General features: G+C 32.7%; 1 long non-coding RNA gene across 1 annotated transcript; it reads right to left on the reverse strand.

The window, feature by feature from the left end:
* Nucleotides 1-206: 206 nt before the first annotated feature.
* Nucleotides 207-5,756, reverse strand: LOC146994056 (uncharacterized). The gene is made up of 2 exons (XR_015043986.1): nucleotides 5,048-5,756; nucleotides 207-555 (listed from the first exon to the last, which is right to left on the reverse strand). It is a non-coding gene; the product is annotated as an uncharacterized LOC146994056 (long non-coding RNA).
* Nucleotides 5,757-6,285: the final 529 nt, after the last annotated feature.

Below are 6,285 nucleotides of genomic sequence, written 5' to 3' on the forward strand. Positions count from 1 at the left end.
AATGTTTTGTTTTTCAAAAAACTTGAAAATTTTGTATTAAATTCTATCAAGTTCTTGTGGATGTTTTTGTTTCATTGATTTTTATTAAATACATGCATATACACATATCTATGTAAATAAAATGTACTCTAATAAGCTTAATTTTTTTGAACATATATATATATATATGTAGAATTTGACTTGATTCACAGCATGAGAGCACGAAGTAATATTTAAATGGTTTATTTAATAGAAAGAAATAAAAGTATATAAAGATGAAGTTAACGGTATGCAGGATTAACATAATGATGTAAAGGCATAACATCGAAAGCACAATTAAAGTTCGTAAACTCTTGAAGACGTGTGAGCCGTCTGCTCACGTCTGCCATCCACTCTCGACCAGGTCTCAGCGCTGTCTGGGATGATTCTTACTGCGCTGGGCTGTGATGGTATACTGATGACGTCATAATCCTGGTATTCTAATTCAGCATTGGACGTTGATGACTCCCACAGCTTCGGCCAGCCTGAAGAGGCATCGTCCTCGATGTCTGTTGAATGGACATCACCATCATGTACCTGCAAAGATAATAATAATAAAAAAAAAAAAAGTATCAGGTCCTTAGGCTTTGAGCTGATACAAACATCAAATCAATTTGACCATGGCTTCATATGGTCAGCCGCAGTAGATGTCAAGTTTGGTCCTTCATGGCATCCTACTTTCTCGACTTCATATCTATCATTTGATCGAACAGCTATGATTTTATACGGTCCATGAAACTTAGGTCGTAGTTTCAAACCAGTCCCATATTGAGTTCTCTGAATGGCTACCAAGTCGCCAATCTTGTATAGTTTCGGTTTTTTACGTTTCTTGTTGAATTGTTTTCGATTCTCTTCTTGTATCTTCAAAATGTTGTTTTTCGCATCTTCTCTCATTTTGTCACGTTCTTGTATCAATTGTTTTAGATATTCTTCATTCAATATCTCACTAATTCTCAAATCTTCTTTATTCTTCATTTTCGTGCATATGAGAAGCTCAAACGGTGAATATTTCGTACTTCTCGTAGTTGTACTGTTGATTATTCTCTGAACATCTGGAACATACTTAAACGATTTCGTTGAATCTTCATGTGATAATTTTGACAAAAAAGGAATCAAAATTCTATGAATTCGCTCAATTTGTCCGTTACCTCTTGGAATACCGGTAGTAATTTTGACATGTTCTATTCCTTCTTCAGTACAATAAGCTGAAAATTCTTTCGATGTAAAGGCACTACCTCGATCTGAAATGATTCTCGCTGGATTTCCAAATACAGTCTGTTGTTGCTTCAATTTTGAAATAACTTCTTGCGTAGTTGGTGATTTCACTGGATAGAACCAAGTAAATTTCGTAAAAGCGTCGACAACAGTTAGAATGTGTTGGTATCTCTTGTTCGTCGATGGAAGAGGTCCAATAAAGTCGATATGATACGTACTCAAGGGAACGTTTTCTTTCGGTACAGGATGAAGAAATCCTTCTGCTTTTCCTTGCTTCTTGTTGTACAGTATACATTCTATACAGTTAGCAATTACTTTTTCAACTTTACATTTCAGTCTGGGAATATAGAATTCTTGCTCTACAGCATTCACAGTTTTATCTACAGCAAAGTGACCTTTTTTATGTACCTTCTGTATGATTTCATTCTGTAAGGATTCTGGCACTACTAGATCTTTACCATTTTCAAATTTGTACAAAATATCATTTCTCACGAAGAATCCATTTTCTTCTCCCTTCTCAACTAAATTCTTGATTAACTTCACATGTTCATCTTCATTCTGTTGTTGTACTAACCGAATCTTCTCAGTTACATCGGATGTGTATGATGTTAAAATTAAAGCATTTCTACTTAAAGCATCAGCATGTTTCATTTGGCTTCCTGAACGACGTACAATTTCGTAATCGAATTCTTCAATAAACATTGCCCATCTCGCAATTTTAGGAGTTAAATCTTTCTTATCTAAAGTTTTCTGAAAAGCACTACAGTCAGTTACAATTTTGAATTTAGTCCCTAACAAATAGTTTCGAAATTTCTTCAGAGCTTCTATTACTGCAAGGGCTTCTAATTCGTAACTACAGAGTTTCTCTTGCTGCGGTGAAGTCTTCTTACTCATATAATGGATTGGGTGATAATTACCATCATCAGACAATTGGAGTAATACCGCACCAAAGCCTTGACTACTAGCATCAGTATGGAGTTCTAATGGATATCCTTGCCTAAATATGTGTAGAACAGGTGCCTGAGAGAGAATTTCTTTTAATCTGCAAAAAGCTTCCTGTTGTTCGGAATCGAACTTAAAACCAATACCTTTTCCAAGTAAGTCACTAAGAGGTTTAGCTATTTTAGCATACTGAGGAATGAATTTACGAAAATATCCTGTTAGTCCTAAAAAGCTTTGTAGTTGTTTACAGTTACGCGGTTGTGGAAAGTTTCGAACAGCAACAGTTTTGGAAGGTGATGGTCGAATAGTTCCGTTTTCAATTACATGTCCCAAAAATTCAATTTTACGTTTTAAGAATTGGCACTTTTTGAAATTTAGTTGTAATCCATACTCCGAAGCAGTTTTGAGTACTCTTTCTAATTTGTCTAAACATTCAACTTCATCATTAGCCGGTATGACTATATCATCCATATAAATAATTAGTACACCTTCATTTAGCAAGTCACGAAATACTGAATAAGTGTACCTTTGAAAAACATTTGGACTAATACATAAACCAAAAGGAGCTTTAAGAAATTCGTAGATACCATTATGTGTTACAAAAGCGGTATATTTGGTGCAATTTTCGTCTATGTCTACATGGAAAAAGCCATTTTTCAAATCTAGTGTCGTGAAGACTTTGGACTGTTCTAAGCGATCAAGTACTTCCGGAATTAAAGGTAGTGGAAATTTATCTTTAATAATCTTCTTATTTAATTTCCGATAGTCCACGCATAAACGTTTCGAATTATTACGCTTGTTACACAAAACAATAGGCGCAGAATAATTAGAATTGCTAGGCTTTATTATGCCCTCTTTCAACCATTCCTTAATTTGATCGTCAACAATTTTTTGTTCCGCGAAAGACATGTATCTTCTATTTTGACAGACAGGAATATCATCGCATAAATTTATTTGCATCTTGAAGTCAGATTGTCTATTTTTCCGAGGCTGGTACGAATTAATTAAATTGCACAGTCTTTCTTTATGTTCTGCATTTGAAATATGCGATAAATCAATCTCGTTGACAGAAATAGCATCCACCAGATGTGAAAGGTAATTAAACATCGAGCTACTTCCGCTTTCGGGACTTTTGTTTACATTAACAGAGACGCCAGACGATCGCGAAGGATCATAAGCATTCTTCAATGAGATTGCAATATTCAAATTTCCCATAACGCAACGCACGTTAGAATTTCGAGATGACTCAGCAGTTATCAAGTTTACATTACTTTTATTCCGATGAGAAATTATTTGAAGGCCATTCTCAGTAAAAGAGAAGTTAAACTGACTCAATACATCCAAACCTAATACAATTTGATTACATAATGACTTAACAACATAAATTTTCGTACGAAGTGAAAACCCATCAATTGAAATATCAGAAATAAAAAAGCCGATAGGGTACGTTTGTTTTGATTCAATTCCGTTTAATGTGATATCACTACAATTTAAATAAGGAGAACCAATCTGCTTGTATAACTCTACGCTGCATATCGTTACATCTGAACCAGTGTCAACTAAACTATCAACTAAATGATTATTTATTTCTACAGTCTTCCTAATTCTATCCTTGTCACAAATTCATTGTAATAAAGCTGCTTGATGTGTCTTGGGGGTCTGCTCTGGACAGTTTGTTGAATAATGCCCGAACTTCTTACATTTTATACATTTTACACCCTTTGATTTGTTTACACAATGCTTAGAATAATGCCCTAATTCCTGGCAATTAAAACATTTGACCTTATTAACGTTAGATTGATTTCGGTTTGATGACGAAAGCTTACTTCTATCTTTAACTTGAGTGTCTACTTTCGGTTTCAGATTTTTAAACTTATCATTGTCCGATCTCATTTTATCATAAATTTTAAGCCTTTGTTTAAATTCAGATATTGTTTCGCAACCATACAGTATAGTTTTCCTAACCACAGAATCGGGAATACCATCAATAACATATTTAATTAATGAAGCATCTTCAATGTTACCTCGCGAACACATTTCTTTCATTTTCAAAAAATACTCATCTAAAGATTCATTAGGCATTAATTTACGTTTACATAACATTTCATGCAACTCAGCAGAATTAAAAGCTTTACCATATTCAGATTTCAAAAGCTTTTTTAACTTAGACCAGTCATTAACTTTAGGTTCACTCTGAATAAATAGTTTCGCTTTACCTTTTAATGATCTTTTAGCAAAAACTAATTTATGCAAATCACTTAATTTCAAAGAATTTATAACATCTTCAAATTCATCAATCCATTTATCAACATTTTCATATGCATTACCAGAAAAAGGATTAACAATACTTTCAATATCAGAAAAACTAAGATGAGGTTTAAAATGATCTTGAATTGGAAGCTGCATACTGTTATTTACTTGAGACTCATTAAAACCAGGATTGTCTCTTTGATTATCATCAAGCATTACTTCAGAAAATTTATTAATAGTTTCATCTTCAATATCACTATTTTCTTCATGCAAAACATTTTCAAATAATACAGATAAATCACATAGGTAAGAGACAATTCGGGTTACGACTTCCGTTTTTAAACCTTCTGAATTTATGCACAGTACATTGCAAATTTTAATTAACTCATTCAAAGTAAAACTATTCTGCACTGTATCTATTTTCTTATTAAATTCTTCAGAATCTGGTTTAAATATAAAGCCAGAAAATTCACGTAATCTTTTCCGGTTATTTCGATTTCCATCAGTATTAAAAATAAGCTTATGCAAACTTTTGATTTCAGAACTTTTACTGTTCTTTAAAGCTGCTTCCAATTCTGGAATTTCTACTAACTTCATATTGGAAAGAAAGTTTTGTACTCACCCGACAGATGATCGTCGTCAATTGGGTAATCCACACTTTATACGAGTAATCCAATAAATCGAATAACTTGTGACAACAGTTCAAAGCACAGTTCTACTACTCGAACATTTTGGAATTCGAGGCCGCACGGTTGGTCGCCATATTTTTTTGTAGAATTTGACTTGATTCACAGCATGAGAGCACGAAGTAATATTTAAATGGTTTATTTAATAGAAAGAAATAAAAGTATATAAAGATGAAGTTAACGGTATGCAGGATTAACATAATGATGTAAAGGCATAACATCGAAAGCACAATTAAAGTTCGTAAACTCTTGAAGACGCGTGAGCCGACTGCTCACGTCTGCCATCCACTCAGCGCTGTATGGGATGATTCTTACTGCGCTGGGCTGTGATGGTATACTGATGACGTCATAATCCTGGTATTCTAATTCAGCATTGGACGTTGATGACTCCCACATATATATTAATATCCTTTAACACGAAAAAATATTTCAGTCCCCTCAGTTTTGTGTTAAATGATTTTCACTGTATATCTATTGCAAATAAATCCCTTTCTTACATAAAATAATAATGTATGTATAAAATACCTAAATAAATTGTAAAGGAAGTTTAATTAGCAACTATGAAATCTTAAAAAAGTAGTATAAAATTTATAATGGCTAACATTAAAATAGATGAAAGTAAATAAAATTTAAATGTGTACTTTATAAAATTAATAACAAGTGGTTAAAAATATATATTTTTAATTACTTAAAATATGGAAGTTATTAGGCAGAGATTGTTGGATATAAAGTTACTACTACAAATTTTCAGATTACTATTCATATTTAAAGTCTCAACTTGCAGTCTTAATCCACATAACAACCATCGTAAAAATCACCCGTTATCATATTCCAAAGATCAGCAGCATACATTTTTTTCAAAATCGTGCATAATATTAAATAGTCAAGTTGATACAAATAAGATGAACTGTTTTTATGAGTTCAGACTAGTAGTTTATTCTTCCATTCACTTATTACAGTATTTCATTTTTTATATGCTTGACTATCCAAAATTTCAAGAGCTTTCTGGATATTTTTTTAGTTGTTTTTACTATACAATCATTTCAGTATTTACACCGTCAAAATTGCATAGACACATACTTGAAGTGAATTTACTTTTACAGCTAAACACAGGAACTGGAAAACGAGAAAGTACTTATTCGGAGATTGTATTTCTTTTTCGTTCATGAAAATC

This window comes from Stegodyphus dumicola, chromosome 11 (genome assembly GCF_044657685.1).
Source record: "Stegodyphus dumicola isolate Sdum_Otavi_A_Nest chromosome 11, ASM4465768v1".
NCBI lineage: Eukaryota > Metazoa > Arthropoda > Arachnida > Araneae > Eresidae > Stegodyphus > Stegodyphus dumicola.